Below are 17,828 nucleotides of genomic sequence, written 5' to 3' on the forward strand. Positions count from 1 at the left end.
TAAGACTTTGGGGGGAGGTGATGTCATGTATTCAACTATCATTGTCACCCATGTATAAGCTGACCGAAGTTGTACACCTTGAGAACATTGACCACAATGGGGTGAACTTGTGGGAGACACTCCTAACCTTGACTTTCAAGTATAAAAGGAGGAGCTCCACCCACCTTCATCACTTGAGGTATTGGTAAAAAAGGTAACTGTTCACAGAGTGACCTTCTCTCAAGTATGGGCCTCGTGTGTATTTATACAGTATCGTAAGGACATATCAGATTTGGTGTCACAATGTAACTGGTCCCTGGATTTGGTGTCACTATGTAAGGGAAGCCTGGATTTGTTGTCAACAGCAACTGTGGACAACCCCGCAGACCAGCAACGCATTCAGCACAGAATGATCCCTCTAAAATCTATTCCCAATTAACACTACCCATATTAATTCACCAGAAACAGCCCCGTGCCTGCAAAGAACTGCAGCCCCGCATTTAGCTTCGGTGGAATACACAATACCAAACATTTAAAAAAAAAGGAAACCCATCATAGTTCAAGAAAGGCGATTATTGGGCAGTAAATACCCCTCACTCATACAACTCATTCACCTCTACTCTCCAACTCCCCCTCGCCAACTACTCTTTCGCCCCTACTCTCCAAACCCCTCACCCAACTCCTCTATCACCACATTTCTTTCAAACCATCACCCCAACTCCTCTTTCACCCTTCTCTCCAAATCCCTCCCCCAACTCCTCTTTCACCCCGACAATTTCATTTTCAACATCACTTACACAAGTCATCCACACTGGAGGTAAATCTGAGGAGCGTCTGTGTGATGGTGAGGTGATCACTGGACAATAAAGTGCAGAGACTGATGGGAGGCTTATCATTACCCTCGGTGAGATTTAATCCCCTTACCACTGAATACTGCACACAGATGGTCACCTCGGTAACGGAATGGTCATTGTGACATCACTTTCTAAACAAGGGCACACAGGACAATGGGTCATCAATAAATGGTAAAGGGATTAAACACTCTGCAATTACATTGTAAATAATAGGAAATAAATGCTGAAAAATAACTGGCGAAGATAATAGCTTATCTCTGTGAAATTCACGAGCTAACAATAAGAATGATGTGTTTAGTTTACACACACACATACACATATATATATAGCAAAGACTTTGTGTGCACACTTTTCACTTGTTGTGCTTAAGCTGATGCAATATGTTTTATTAGGTCTTGCTGCGTCAGGATATAAAGGTACCGCACGCTATTGCTCCTCCTGCTGCCTGGGGGAATGGAGCAGATATTTAAAGGGACATGGACTCCCTTTTCTCTGCCTAGTTATACTTAAAAGAACAGTCCAGTTTATCTCGCAGTGTAGGAGGACTTCACAAGCCGAGCTCCCATTAACAGTCGCTCCCTTCTGTATTGTGCCGTGATTGTAAAGCTGTTTATTTTCAGTGACTTGAGCGTTTCTATAATGTCTCAATTGTTTTTGATGATCCATTTGAATTGCTTTTCTAACTTGAAAGGATTTCAGAATTGTGCATTGTGACGAAGGATTTGTTTAAAAGTGGATTTAAATTTGCTTGAAAATATTCTTTCTAACCCTCCCCCAACCCCACAAATTTTAGAACACTCTGCAATACTGACTGGGAAGCTCCCAAGTTCGGTCCTTGATCTGGGCTGTTAGTTGTTCTCAGTCAAGGCAGCAATTCAGGGGTTCTAATTGTCCTCACTACCACTGGGTTAAATATAAGTAAAAATTATCCAGTGCCCTTGCTCTTGATACCGATCCAGTGACATCAACTGCGAAGTGTGTGGATGTCACTTGAGGGCAGGATTGAATTCGGCTCTGATGCCTATCACAGTGGAAATTTATATCTTGTTCTTAAAGTAACAACTTTTGTAACCTCCATTTGCAGGGTATTAGAAGGGGAGGATCTGCAGCTTGGAAACTCAAACCAATCATCACGACAGTATTTGAGGGAATCATCAGTTTCATCAGGATCACCTTATCATCAGTCTTTGGAAAAACACCAATCACAGCGAGGAGAAACAGGACATATGTTCTGTGTATGGATGTACCTTCAACCAGTCGTCTAGCCTGTGAGAATCGTGTGCCCAGCTGACTCAACACTGTGAAAGTGGGGACAGTGGGAATGGATGCAGATGCGCGTCGGGTGAAAACACATAAGGGAGAGGCCGTTTACCAGCTGAGTGTGCAAAGAGATGCAGTCGCTTATCTCAACATCTGCTGTAGGCACATGCTAAGTCCTGTCACTGAAAGTGATTAACAGACTGGATTTTGTGTTCAGTGATCTCGGGCGTGTTCGCTATCCCTAACCTGGACACCAAGGCAAAGAGAGGCATTCTGGAAGGTGTGGGGATCTGGAACTTGTCTCTGAGAGTAATCAAAGGCTTGAGAACTGAAACAATCGAGAGTTATAAAGGAGAAAAGGCCCCAAATGAAGCAGTCAGAAACAGGACATCAATAGTCGCCTCTTATCATAGAGATATCAAATATTGACACATTGTGTAATTTGAAATATCAAAATATTAAACTCCAGCCCAGTTTTCAGAATGATTAACATCAGCAGAACCAAATCCCAACTGACAGAACGAACACGATTCAGTCAGAATGTGATTAACAGCAGTAATAACAGTAGAACCCAACCCCTGCAGTCACTTGAGAACTCGCAATTCAGATAACTGAATGAATCTCTTCCCACACTTCCCCAGTGTGAACTCGCTGGAGATTCAGCAGATGATGGAGTGAAACTCTACCCACACACGGAGCAAGTGAACGGCCTCTTCCCGGTGTGACTGTGACAATGAATTTCTACATCAGACGGGGAGCTGAATCTCTCCCCACAGTCTCCACATTCCCACGGTTTCTCCATGGTGTGGGTGTCCTTGTGTCTCTCCAGTTTGGACGATCAGTTGAAGATTTGTCCACACACACAACACGAGTAGCTTCTCTCTGCTGTGAATGGTGCGAAGTTCTTTCAGGCTGTGTAACTGGTTGAATTTCTTTCAAGTGCACTGGAACAATCTCACTCAGATGTTTGTGTGTCGTGGTGCTTTCCCAGATGTTTGAAATATTTTCCCACAGAGAGAAGAGACAAACATTCCTGCTTCCACATTCAAAGGCCGAGGATTTTGATCATTTCCACCTGACATGGTTGGGTTCAGACCTGCACCAGCTGTGTGCAAAGTGAGAATAAAATCAATGAGATGCTGATTTTCTCTGCTGGCCACTGGGTCTTTTGTGCTGGCCCAATAGTTTGAGACTGTGTTGCCCGATAGGCTGAGCCTGGGCTGGCACAATAGGATGAGCCTGTGCTGCCCGATAGGGTGAGACTGTGCTGGCCCAATAGTGCGAGCCTGGATTGGCTCGATAGGGTGAGCCTGTATTGCCCGCGAGGGTGAGACTGTGCTGGCCCAATAGTGTAAAGCTCTGCTGGGCCGATCGGGTGAGCCTGTGCTGGGCCAATAGGGTGAGATTGTGCTGGCCCGATAGGGTGAGCCTGGGGGCTGGGCCAATAGGGTGAGACTGTGATTGCCCGATAGAGTGAGACTGTGCTGGCCCGATAGTGTGAGCCTGTGCTGGCCCAATAGGGTTAGTCTGAGCTGGCCCAACAGTGTGAGCCTCTGCTGGCCGATAGTGTGAACCTGTGCTCGCCCAATAGGGTGAGACTGTGATGGCCCGACAGGATGATCCTGTGCTGGTCCAATATTGCGAGACTGTGCTGGCCCGATAGTGTGAACCTGTGCTGGCCCGACAGGATGAGCCTGTGATGGCCCGACAGGATGAACCTGTGCTGGTCCAATATTGCGAGACTGTGCTGGCCCGATAGTGTGAATCTGTGCTGGCCCGATAGTGCGAGCCTGGATTGGCTCGATAGGGTGATGCCGGGCTAGCCCAATAGGGTGAGCCTGTGCTGGCTCAATGGGGTGAGCCTGGGCTTGCCCGAGAGGGTGAGGCCGGGTTGCCCCAATAGGGTGCATCAGTGTTGGCCCAATAGGGTGCGATATCTGCTGTGTAGCGTGCACATCTCTGAGCCATACAGAGGGGATGTATTACACAGCCCTGCAGACCATGTGCTTGCTGAAAGCTTTGAACTTAAATTGCTGGAGAAATACCATCAACGATGTCTTCTCAAGATCCTGCAAATCCCCTGGGAGGACAGATGCACCAACGTTAGCGTCCCTGACCAGGCCAACATCCCCAGTATTGAAGCACTGACCACACTCGACCAGGTCCGCAGGGCGGGCCGCATTGTTCACAAGCCTGACACAAAACTCGCAAAGCAAATGCTCTAGTCGGAACTCCGACATGGCATGCGATCCTAAAGGTGGGCAGAGGAGTCGTTTCAAGGAACCTCAAAGCCTGTCTGATAAAGTGCAACATCCCCACCGGCACCTGGGAGTTCCTGGCCAAAGACCACCCTAAGTGGAGGAAGTGCATCCGGGAGGGCATTGAGCATCTCGAGTCTCATCGCCGAGAGCATACCGAAATCTAGCACAGGCAATGGAAGGAGCGTGCAGCAAACCAGTCTACAGACCTTTTCCTTCAACCACCGTCCATCTCAACTGGGACAGAGACTGTAATTCCCGTATTGGACTGTTCAGTCACCTGAGAACTCACTTTTAGGGTTGGATCAAGACATCCTCGATTTTGAGCGACTGCCTATGATGATGATGAATAGGGTGAGCTTTGGATGGCCCAAAAGCGTGAGCCTGTGCTGGCCCAATAGGATGAGCCTGTGCTGGCCCAATAGGGTGAGCATGGGTTGGCCCAATAGGGTGAGCCAGGGTTGGACCAATAGGATGAGCCTGTGCTGGCCCAATAGGATGAGCCTATGCTGGCCCAATAGGGTGAGCCTGTGCTGGCCCAATAGGGTGAGCATGGGTTGGCCCAATAGGGTGAGCCTGTGCTGGCCCAATAGGGTGAGCATGGGTTGGCCCAATAGGGTGAGCCAGGGTTGAACCAATAGGATGAGCCCAGGCCCAGGGTCACCAGACAACAATCAGACAGCAAGGCTCTCTTTCTGGGGCCATTGATCTGGGCACAAACATGTGATCAATTAAACTGACATACACCCTGAAGCACCGCCAACACGTTGTCCCTGCACAACGGACCACACATGCGCCGTGACGCCCGCCCTGACCAAGATGGTGGCCGCTGAGCCCGCTCCCCGCCCGGGAAAAAGTTACCACCAAGAAAGTAATCAAGAAAACATCACCGAAGGGCGGCAAGGAGCGCAGAAGGTGGAGGAAGGAGAGTTACTCCATCTACATCTACAAAGTTCACCCCGACACCGGCATCTCCTCCAAGGCCATGGACATCATGAACTCAGTTGTGAATGATATTTTGGAGCACAGCACGAGTGAGGCTTCTCTCCTGGCCCATTACAACAAGCGCCGCACCATCAGCTCCCGGGAGATCCAGAGCACCGTGCGCCTGCTGCTGCCCGGGGAGCTGACCAAGCACGCCGTGTCGGAAGGGACAAAGGTGGTGACCAAGTACACCAGCTCCAAGTAAAACTGCACGCTGTCCTGAGAGATCAAACCCAAACACAACGGCGCTTTTAAGAGCCACCCACAACCTCTCTCAAAGAGCTGCACAAACCCATCTCCCTTTAGACTCAATTTACTGTAATTATTTCCTGAACAAGTGTGTGGGGACCTTTGCAGTTCCAGCTGTAGATTTAGTTTTAATTTCTCAGATAACTGATTTTACTGTCCGGTTCTTCCTTTTCCCGCCTTAAACTACAAACACGGTCCCTGGTCGCCCTTTTCCTTTGCTCTCAGACCCGTTCATTTGCAGCGCCTGCCAAAGAATTAGAAACTTGTTTTAGGGCGATACTCAGACGTTAGCCACCTCGTTCTCTCTCACGCCTTCTTCAATTCAAAAGAACATTCTACTTAGGAGTCAATCAGTTTATTAACCTTCGAGTCCGAATGTAACAACCCAGAATGGGAGTTCTTACAGAGACCAGAACCGGGGCAGTTTGAACACTCTGACCCTCTTCCCTTTTCACACAAGGACTCCCAGTTCTGGTCTCACTGCTGCCTGAGCGGCGGATCGATCGATAATCTATGTAATCCAACTCTTACAAAGATTGAGTGGATTGTGTACCGTTACAGAATAAGTGGGAAGTGATTCCCTCCCATTACATATAGTTTGAAACTGAACCCAAATTTAATCCTGATTGTAACAGCCTGGAATTTACAAGTGAAATGTGGATTAAGACAAAGGGAAACAAAAAAGTGTTTGGAAATATGTGGCTAATGGGGAAGTTACTAATATAATCCGCAATTTTAACAATTATTGGCGGGATTTTTGAATTTCTAAATCCTTCGAAGACTGACTGTTCAGAACAGTCATTTTCGCCCAGGTTTCTTTGGTGGGCTAAGCAGGCTGCGATTGGTCATCCGAAAAGACCAATGAAATTCACCACAGAGCGACCAATCACAAGTTAGCTCCCTGCATTCCTACAGAAGGTATAAGGCAGATGTGGGAGGAGTTTCTCAAACTTTCCATGATAGTGTAGATTGTGGAACTGTCTCGAAGATGAAAAACCGGCGGTAAAGCTCGGGCCAAGGCCAAGTCTCGCTCCTCCCGGGCCGGACTGCAGTTCCCTGTGGGCCGTGTTCACAGGCTCCTGCGGAAGGGGAACTACGCTGAGCGTGTGGGTGCCGGAGCCCCGGTGTACATGGCTGCTGTGCTCGAGTATCTGACCGGCTGAAATCCTGGAGCTGGCCGGCAAACCGGCCCGCGACAACAAGAAGACCCGCACCATCCCCAGACACCTGCAGCTGGCCATCCGCAACGACCAGGAGCTCAACAAGCTGCAGGAAAAGGTGGCCATCGCTCAGGGTGGGGTGCTGCCTGATATCCAGGCTGTGCTGCTGCCCAAGAAAACCAACAGTGTGTCCAAGAGCAAGTAAAGCGGACAGGATTTAATCTAATAAACCAAAGGCTCTTTTCCGAGCCACCCACAGTATCAATGTAAGGGCAGGTTAATGCTCTCTGGATCACAATTGTCCCAGATCTAAATTAACTTTGAATCTCTGCAATTAAGCGGTTAGTTTCCTGATCAGAAATGACCCTCAGACATTGTCGGTTCTAAAGTGGTCACTGCTGACAGACAGTGCAACAGGTTAGCTGTTATAAAATCCTGCTGTAAGGTACCATAAATCATTTCTGGCCTGCGAGGCGGTAAACTTACCCCGATTGCGATGGCCGGGTTGGTCTGCGACTGAAAAAGGTGAAGTACATCTTCATAGTTCCAGAGGTAGAATTCCTGCGGATGAGGGTAGCAGCAGACGGGATCAACCGACTGTGTCCAAAACGGAAGCGATCCAGACAGCACCCAGACCGCGTAACACGACGGAGTTGCATTCATTACTGGGGCTCCTGAATTATTTTGCTCACTTTCTTCCCAAATTGAGCACGCTGTTAGAGCCGCTACACGTGCTCCTGCACAAAGGTCGTGAATGGTTCTGGGGGGACAGCCAGGAAAGGGCTTCTGATAGAGCACAATATTTGTTGTGCTCCAACAATCTGTTAACGCTATATGACCCATGTAAGAAACTTGTTTTAACATGCGATGCATCATGCTATGTGGCCAGGTGTGTGTTGCAGCATGTGAATGCCAATGGTCAGTTTCAGCCAGTAGCTTATGCCTCCAGATATCTGTCCCAGGCAGAACGGGCTACGGGATGGTAGAGAAGTAAGCGCTTGCATGGATATATGCTGTAAAAAAAATGCACCAGTACCTGTTTCGCAGGAAGTGAGAGCTGGAGACAGATCACAAACCCCGAACGTCCCTTTTGGCCGACAACAAGGGTTTAAATGCAAATGCATTGACCCCCATACAGACGGGCCACTCAGGTTAGCCGCCTATGACTACACAATTCATCACAGACCGGGCACTGAAAACTGCACCGATGCACTCAGCAGGCTCCCACTAGCCACCACCGAGGGGCCAACCGAGCATGCTGCTGAAATGATTATGGCTGTTGAAGTTTTCAAATTGAAGTCTCACCTGTGACAGCCCGTCAGATCAAAGTCTGGACAAATAGAGAGACACTACTGTCTTTAGTCAAGAAATGTGTCCTGAATGGGGACCGGGCAGCCACGCACGGGGCATTCCCTGAGGAATTCAAACCATTTCTCAGGTGCAAGGATGACCCCTCGATTCAGGCCGATTGCCGACTATGGGTAAACCGTGTCGTCATGCCCAGGTGGGCAGAGAGATGGTCATCAGAGAACTCCACAATGAGCATCCGGGCATTGTCACGATGAAGGCAATTGCCAGCTGACACGTTTGGTGGCCAGGGATAGATGCAGACCTGGAACTTTGTGTTAACAGATGCAACACGTGTGCCCAGCTGGGCAATGCGCCCAAGGAAGCCCCCACTTCGCCCCTGGTGCCTGGCCCGCCAAACCATGGTCATGCATCCATGTGGACTACGCAGGTCCTTTCATGAGAAAAATGTTTTTGGTTGTAGTACATGCCTACTCCAAATGGATCGAGTGTGACATTCTCAATTCAAGCACAGCCTCTGCCAATATAGAAAGTCGATGTGCAATGTTTGCTGCCCATGATCTACCGGACGCCTTGGTCAGCGACAATGGACCACGCTTTACAAGCATTGAATTCCAGGACTTCATGGCAGGAAATGGTATCAACCATGTCAGAAAGGCACCGTTCAAACCGGCCTCAAATGGTCAGGTGGAACGATCATTGCAAATAATCAAACAGGGAATGCTAAGAATCCAAGGGCGTTCCCTACAAAGCCGCTTATCTTGCCTCCTGTTCGCCAATAGATCCTGACCACACTCGCTCACAGGGATTCCACCCGCAGAGCTGCTAATGAAACTGACACTCAAAAAGGATATTCAAAAAGGAGTTAGATGAAGTCCTTACTAGTAGGGGAATCAAGAGGTATGGTGAGAAAGCAGGAATGGGGTACTGAAGTTGCCTGTTCAGCCATGAACTCATTGAATGGCGGTGCAGGATAGAAGGGCCGAATGGCCTACTCCTGCACCTATTTTCTATGTCTCTATGTTTCTATGTAACCAGGTTGTCCATTATACACCCCACCAGGAAATAAATTGTTGCGAGCAGGCGCCAGTCACAATGTGGCTACCATGACAGGAATGCGAGGGCACGACGTATTGATCTCAATGACTCTGTCTTTGTCCTCAACTACGCTGCAGGGCTTAAATAACTCGCAGCAACTGCGATTGCCCAAAGAGGGGAATAGGATTCTGATCGTTAAACATACCAATGGACAAATCTGCCGCCAACACGTGGAGCAAACAAAAAGGAGGTTAAGCAACCCCATAGAAGAAGCAGAGGTGGAACACGATATAGAGTTCATTCCTCCACAGGTGAACGAACACCGGAACCAAGCGGAGGAGAGCCGAGTCACTGTGGGCAGTCCGGAAAGTCCTGAGCCACCGCAAACAGCACACTAGTGTCAACAACTGGTGCCCCATCTCAGGCGCTCTACAAGGAAGCGTAAACCACCAGAGAGACTTAACCAGTGATCCCAATAAGACTTTGGGGAGAGGTGATGTCATGTATTCAACTGTTATTGTAACCCATGTATAAACTGACCGAAGTTGTACACCGAGAGAACATTGACCACAAGGGCGTGAACTTGTGGGAGACACTCATAACCTGGACTTTCAGGTATAAAAGGGGAAGCTCCACCCACCTTCATCACTTCTGTGCTGGCTAGTAAATGTTACTGGTCACGGACTGACCTTCTCTCAAGTATGGGCCTCGTGTGCATTTATACTGTATAGTAAGGACATATTAGACAGAGTGTTCAAACTGCCCCGGTTCTGGTCTCTTTAAGAACTCCCATTCTGGATTGTTATACTGCGGGGAGTGTCGGGTTAATAAACGGACTGACGCAACAGGAATTGAAAAATAAACTTCATAATTACTTGCGAGAGAGAATGTGTGACAGAGATCTGAGTCTCAGACCCTAAACATGCTTTTAATTCGGCAGACGGTGTAAATGAACAGGTCTGAGATTGAAGCTGCTTATCTGAGAATTCAAAACTAAATCTACAGCTGGAACTCCAAAGGTTCTCAGACACTTGTTCAGGAAATAATTAGTGATTTAAGTTTAAAGGGAGATGCGTTTGTGCAGCTCTTTCAGAGAAGTTGTGGGTGGCTCTTAAAAGAGCCATTGTGTTTGGGTTTGATCTCTCAGGACAGCGTGCAGTTTGACTTGGAACTGCTGTACTTGGGCACCGCATTTGTCCCTTCCGACACGGCGTGCTTGGCCAGCTCCCCAGGCAGCAGCAGGCGCACGGCGGTCTGGATCTCCCGGGAGCTGCTGGTGCGGCGCTTGTTTTAATGGGCCAGGCGGGAAACCTCACCAGTGATGCGCTCCAAAATATCGTTCACAACCGAGTTCATGATGCCCATGACCATGGAGGATTTGCCAGTGTCAGGATGAACCTGCTTCATCACTTAGTTGCTATCAATGGAGTAACTCTCCTTCCTCCACTTTTTGCGCTTCTTGCCGCTCTTCGGTGGTGTTTTAGTGACCGTTTTCTTTGCGCCTTTCTTAGCTGTAACTGTTTTCGCCGGTGGTGGGACCGTGCTCAGCGAACGCCATATTGGTCAGCGCGGTCTCACGGCGCATGCACGTTCCTTTGTGCAGGGACAAAGGGTGGGCGGGGCTTCAGGATGTCTGTCAGTTTGATTGGTCACATATTTATGTCCAGCTCAGTGGCCCGTGGAAGGGAGGCTTGTTGTTCTGATCGTTGTCTGGTGACTCTGGGCCAGCATGCCTCACCCTATTGGACCAGCGCAGCCCATATAAAACTATTGGGCCAGCCCAGGCTCACCCAATTCAAACAACACAGTCTCACCCCATTGCTTCAGCCCGGGCTCACACTATTGGACCAGACCGGGCTCACCCTATTGGGCTACGCAGGCTCACCCTATTGGGCCAGTCCGGTTTCATCGTCTTGGGCCAGCATAAAAGGCCCCGTGACCAGCAGAGAAAATTAGCAGTTCATTTATTTTATTCTCACTTTGCGTACTTACCCAACCATGCTAGCTGGAAATGATGATTACCATGGGTCTTTGAATGTGGCAGGAGAAACATTTTTCTGTTCTGTCTGTGGGAAAATATTTCAAACATCAGTGTGACTGGAAAAGCACCGAGACACACATACCCTATCCGCGTGAGAATGTTCCAGTGCACTGAATGTGGAAAGAGCTTCAACCAGTTACACAGCCTGAAAAACATCGCACCATCCACAGCGGGGAAAAACGGCACGTGTTCTGTGTGTGGACGAAACTTCAACTGATCGTCTAACCTGGGGAGACACAAGGACACCTGATCCATGGAGAAAGCATGGAAATGTGGAGACTGTGGGAAGGGATTCAGTTTCCCGTCTGATCTAGAATTCCATCATCGCAGTCACACTGGGGAGAGACCATTCACTTGCTCTGTGTGTGGCCAAGGTTTCACTCAGTCATCTGATCAGCTGAAACTCCTGCGAGTTCACAATGGGGAAGTGTGGGAAGGGATTTACTCAGTCATTTGAATTGCGAGTTCGCAAGTGGCTGCAGGGGTTGGGTTCTACTGTCATTACTGCTGTTAATCACATCCTGACAGAATCGTGTTCATTCTGTCAGTTGGGATTTGTTTCTGCTGATGCTAATCACCTATAAAACTGGGCTGGAGTTGAATATGTTGATATTTCAAATAACACAGTGTGTCGATACTTGATGTCTCCATGATAAGAGGAAACATATTGATGTCTTGTTATCGACTGCTTCATTTTGCGCCTTTACTCCTTTCTAACTCTAGATTGTTTCAGTTCTCAGACCTTTGGTTACTCTCAGGACAAGTCCCAGTTCCCCATATCGTCCAGAGTGCCTTGATGTCCAGGGTAGGGATAGCTAACACGCCCAGGATCACTAAACACAAAATCCAGTCTGTTAATCACTTACAGATACTGGAATTTTCGTGTGTCCACAACATCTCTCTCACCTTCCATGTGTGAATAGAGTATCACACCAGCAAAGCCGCTTTCAATTTAAATTTGAATCCACTCAGTAAATGTATTTTTAAAAATATCTACAAGTAAACCGATCACATCAACTAATTGGCAAAGATTTAAAGTCAACGAGATGAACAAGTAAAAACATCACAGCTCTATATTCACAGGAGAAAGTCTATTATCTAATTCCTCGAATGTCAGTTGTTGAGATGAGAGAGCGAATCTCTTTCCACACTCAGCTGGTAAATGGCCTCTACCTGATGTGTTTCCTCCCGACGCACATCTGCATCCATTCCCACAGTCCCCACATTTACAGTGTTTTGTCAGCTGGGCACAAGTGCCTCACAGGTTGACGAATGGTTGAAGTTCTATCCACACACAACATGTCTACTGTTTCTCACCGCTGTGATTTGTGTTTTTCCAAAGGCTGATGATAACGTGATCCTGATGAATCTGGTGAATCTCTCAAATCTTGACGTGATGTTTGGTTTGAGTTACCAAGTTGCAGATCTTCCCCATCTAATACCCTGCAAATGTAGTTTACAAAAGGTGTTACTTTAAGTACAGGATAGAAATTCAGAACAGACAAGTCTAGATTCTACAGAAATTCTGCCACTCCTGTCCCTGCCAAGCTATAAAAGCCTTATTCTAGACGCTATCCCTTCATCCTCACTGTCTAAAATCAACCGCGAGGAACTTTCTGCAGGAAATGATGAATCTGGCTGGGTGCAATTCCACAGAAATATGTTAACCTCTGGTGCTTCACCATCATTCGACTCAGTGAGTGTCAGCAGGATTTCCACTGTGGTTGGCATCAAAGCCGAATCCAATCCTACCCCCAAATGACATCCACAAACCTCCCAAGTGATGTCACTGGAACAGCATCATGAGCAAGGACAGTGGCTAATTTTTACTCATATTTAGCGCATTGGTACGGAGGACAATTATATCCCCTGAACCGCTGCCTTGGCTGAGAAGAAATAACAGCCCAGATCAAGGATCGAACTTGGAATATCGCAGTCTGTATTGCAGAGTGTTCTAAAATTTGGTGTGTTGAGGGAGGGTTGGAAAGAATATTTTGAAACACATTTTACTCCACCTTTAAACAAAACCTTCGTCACACTGCACAATTCTGAAATTTTTCCAAATTAAACAAGCAAGTCAAATGGATTATAAAAACAATGTGCCATTTTAGAAAGGCTCAAGTCACTCGAATAGACAGCTTTACAATCACAGCACAATACAGAAGGGAGCGCATTTTAATGGCAGCTCGGTTCGTGAAGACGCGACACTCTGAGATAAACTGGACTGTACATTTAAATATAAACAGGCAGCGAGAAAAGAGACCCTGTCCCTTTAATTAGCTGCCCCATTCGCCCGGGCACTGCGAGTTGCAACTATAACTTGAATGTTTTCCTGCAGGTTCCTGAAGTCCGAAGAAATAAAATTGCATCAGCTTAAGTAGAACAACTGAAAATAATGCACACAGAGTCCTTGCTATGTGCGTGTGTGTGTAAACAAAACACATGATTCTTAATCTTTGCTAGAGATAAGCTATTATCTGCACCAGTTATTATCCAGCATTTATTTCCTATTATTTACAATGTAATTGCGGAGTGTTTAATTCATTTACCATTTATTGATGACCCATTGTCTTGTGTGCTATTGTTTCGAAAGTGATGTCAGAATGACCATTCCGTTACCAAGGTGACCATGTGTCACCGCAGTATTCAGTGGGAAGGGGATTGAATCTTTGCTCTGGGGTGTGGATGCTGTGGGAACGTCGGCGCAAAATCACACGTCTCAAAGGGAAATATGTCTGTTTTCTCACATGTCGACCGGCTGGTTCCAGAGTGGGAGCAGAGAGGAGCGGCTGGTTCCAGAGTGGGAGCAGAGTGTAGCGGCTGGTTACAGAGTGGGAGCAGAGAGGAGCGGCTGGTTACAGAGTGGGAGCAGAGAGGAGGGGCTGTTGACGGATTGGGAGCAGAGAGGAGCGGCTGGTTGCAGAGTGGGAGCAGAGAGGAGCGGCTGGTTCCAGAGTGGGAGCAGAGAGGAGCGGCTATTTACAGAGTGGGAGCAGAGAGGAGGGGCTGTTGACGGAGCGGGAGCAGAGAGGAGCGGCTGTTTGCAGAGTGGGAGCTGAGAGGAGCGGCTGTATACGGAGTTGGAGCAGAGGGGAGCAGCTGTTTATTGAGTGGGAGCAGAGAGGAGCGGCAGGTTGCAGAGTGGGATCAGAGATGAGCGGATGGTTACAGAGGCAGGGAATGAGGAGCGGCTGGTTACAGAGTGGGAGCAGAGAGGAGGGGTTGTTGACGGATTGGGAGCAGAGAGGAGCGGCTGGTTGCAGAGTGGGAGCAGAGAGGAGCGGCTGGTTCCAGAGTGGGAGCAGAGAGGAGCGGCTGGTTCCAGAGTGGGTGCAGAGAGGAGCGGCTGGTTCCAGAGTGGGAGCAGAGAGGAGCGGCTGTTTCCAGAGTGGGTGCAGAGAGGAGCGGCTGGTTAATGAGTGGGAGCAGAGAGGAACAGCTGGTTACAGAAGCTCAAATGAGGAGCGGCTGGTTAGAGTTGCAGCAGAGATGGGCTGCTGGTTACAGAGTTGGAGCAGAGAGGAGCGGCTGTTTATAGAGTGGCAGCAGAGAGGAGGGGCTGTTGACGGAGCGGGAGCAGAGAGGAGCGGCTGTTTACAGAGTGGGAGCTGAGAGGAGCGGCTGTTTACGGAGTTGGAGCAGAGAGGAGCGGCTGTTTATAGAATGGGAGCAGAGAGGAGCGGCAGGTTACAGAGTGGGAGCAGAGAGGAGCGGCTGGTTGCAGAGGCAGAGAATGAGGAGCGGCTGTTTATAGAGTTGCAGCAGAGAGGAGCGGCTGGTTACAGAGTGAGAGCAGAGAGGAACTGCTGGTTCCAGAGTGGGAGCAGAGAGGAGCGGCTGGTTCCAGACTGGGAGCAGAGAGGAGCGGCTGGTTCAAGAGTGGGAGCAGAGAGGTGCGGCTGGTTCCAGAGTGGGAGCAGAGAGGAGCGGCTGGTTCCAGAGTGGGAGCAGAGAGTAGCGGCTGGTTACAGAGTGGGTGCAGAGAGGAGAGGCAGTTTACAGAGTGAGAGCAGAGAGGAGCGACTGGTTACAGAGTGGGAGCAGAGAGGAGCGGCTGGTTACAGAGTGGGAGCAGAGAGGAGCGGCTGGTTACAGAGTGGGAGCAGAGAGGAGGGGCAGTTGACGGAGTGGGAGCAGAGAGGAGCCGCTGTTTACAGAGTGGGAGCAGAGAGGAGCGGCTGGTTACAGAGTGGGAGCAGAGAGGAGCGGCTCGTTCCAGAGTGGGAGCAGAGAGGAGCGGCTGGTTACAGAGTGGGAGCAGAGAGGAGCGGCTGTTTCCAGAGTGGGAGCAGAGAGGAGCGGCTGGTTCCAGAGTGGGAGCAGAGAGAAGCGGCTGGTTCCAGAGTGGGAGCAGAGAGGAGCGGCTATTTACAGAGTGGGAGCAGAGAGGAGGGGCTGTTGACGGAGCGGGAGCAGAGAGGAGCGGCTGTTTACAGAGTGGGAGCTGAGAGGAGCGGCTGTTTACGGAGTTGGAGCAGAGAGGAGCAGCTGTTTATTGAGTGGGAGCAGAGAGGAGCGGCAGGTTGCAGAGTGGGATCAGAGATGAGCGGATGGTTACAGAGGCAGGGAATGAGGAGCGGCTGGTTACAGAGTGGGAGCAGAGAGGAGCGGCTGGTTCCAGAGTGGGAGCAGAGAGTAGCGCCTGGTTCCAGAGTGGGAGCAGAGAGGAGCGGCTGGTTCCAGAGTGGGAGCAGAGAGGAGCGGCTGGTTCCAGAGTGGGTGCAGAGAGGAGGGGCTGTTGACAGAGTGGGAGCAGACAGGAGCGGCTAGTTCCAGAGTTGGAGCAGAGAGGTGCGGCTCGTTCCAGAGTGGGAGCAGAGAGGAGCGGCTGGTTGCAGAGTGGGAGCAGAGAGGAGCGGCTGTTTCCAGAGTGGGAGCAGAGAGGAGCGGCTGGTTCCAGAGTGGGAGCAGAGAGAAGCGGCTGGTTCCAGAGTGGGAGCAGAGAGGAGCGGCTATTTACAGAGTGGGAGCAGAGAGGAACGGCTGTTTACAGAGTGGGAGCAGAGAGGAGCGGCTGGCTACGGAGTGGTTGCAGAGAGGAACGGCTGTTTACAGAGTTCGAGCAGAGAGGAGGGGCTGTTGACGGAGTGGGAGCAGAGAGGAGCCGCTGTTTACAGAGTGGGAGCAGATAGGAGCGGATAATTTCAGAGTGGGAGCAGAGAGGAGCGCCTGGTTCCAGAGTGGGAGCAGAGAGGAGCGGCTGGTTACAGAGTGGGAGCAGAGAGGAGCGGCTGCTTCCAGATTGGGAGCAGAGAGGAGCGGCTGGTTCCAGAGTGGGAGCAGAGAGGAGCGGCTGGTTCCAGAGTGGGAGCAGAGAGGAGCGGCTGGTTCCAGAGTGGGAGCAGAGAGGAGCGGCTGCTTCCAGATTGGGAGCAGAGAGGAGCGGCTGGTTACAGAGTGGGAGCAGAGTGGAGCGGCTGGTTCCAGAGTGGGAGCAGAGAGGAGCGGCTGGTTCCAGAGTGGGAGCAGAGAGGAGCGGCTGGTTCCAGAGTGGGAGCAGAGAGGAGCGGCTGGTTCCAGAGTGGGAGCAGAGAGTAGCGGCTGGTTACAGAGTGGGAGCAGAGAGGAGCGGCTGGTTACAGAGTGGGAGCAGAGAGGAGGGGCTGTTGACGGATTGGGAGCAGAGACGAGCGGCTGGTTGCAGAGTGGGAGCAGAGAGGAGCGGCTGGTTCCAGAGTGGGAGCAGAGAGGAGCGGCTATTTACAGAGTGGGAGCAGAGAGGAGGGGCTGTTGACGGAGCGGGAGCAGAGAGGAGCGGCTGTTTGCAGAGTGGGAGCTGAGAGGAGCGGCTGTATACGGAGTTGGAGCAGAGGGGAGCAGCTGTTTATTGAGTGGGAGCAGAGAGGAGCGGCAGGTTGCAGAGTGGGATCAGAGATGAGCGGATGGTTACAGAGGCAGGGAATGAGGAGCGGCTGGTTACAGAGTGGGAGCAGAGAGGAGGGGTTGTTGACGGATTGGGAGCAGAGAGGAGCGGCTGGTTGCAGAGTGGGAGCAGAGAGGAGCGGCTGGTTCCAGAGTGGGAGCAGAGAGGAGCGGCTGGTTCCAGAGTGGGTGCAGAGAGGAGCGGCTGGTTCCAGAGTGGGAGCAGAGAGGAGCGGCTGGTTCCAGAGTGGGAGCTGAGAGGAGCGGCTGGTTAATGAGTGGGAGCAGAGAGGAACAGCTGGTTACAGAAGCTCAAATGAGGAGCGGCTGGTTAGAGTTGCAGCAGAGATGGGCTGCTGGTTACAGAGTTGGAGCAGAGAGGAGCGGCTGTTTATAGAGTGGCAGCAGAGAGGAGGGGCTGTTGACGGAGCGGGAGCAGAGAGGAGCGGCTGTTTACAGAGTGGGAGCTGAGAGGAGCGGCTGTTTACGGAGTTGGAGCAGAGAGGAGCGGCTGTTTATAGAATGGGAGCAGAGAGGAGCGGCAGGTTACAGAGTGGGAGCAGAGAGGAGCGGCTGGTTGCAGAGGCAGAGAATGAGGAGCGGCTGGTTATAGAGTTGCAGCAGAGAGGAGCGGCTGGTTACAGAGTGAGAGCAGAGAGGAACTGCTGGTTCCAGAGTGGGAGCAGAGAGGAGCGGCTGGTTCCAGACTGGGAGCAGAGAGGAGCGGCTGGTTCAAGAGTGGGAGCAGAGAGGTGCGGCTGGTTCCAGAGTGGGAGCAGAGAGGAGCGGCTGGTTACAGAGTGGGAGCAGAGAGGAGCGGCTGGTTGCAGAGTGG

This window comes from Pristiophorus japonicus, unplaced genomic scaffold (genome assembly GCF_044704955.1).
Source record: "Pristiophorus japonicus isolate sPriJap1 unplaced genomic scaffold, sPriJap1.hap1 HAP1_SCAFFOLD_125, whole genome shotgun sequence".
Classification (NCBI taxonomy): Eukaryota; Metazoa; Chordata; class Chondrichthyes; family Pristiophoridae; genus Pristiophorus; species Pristiophorus japonicus.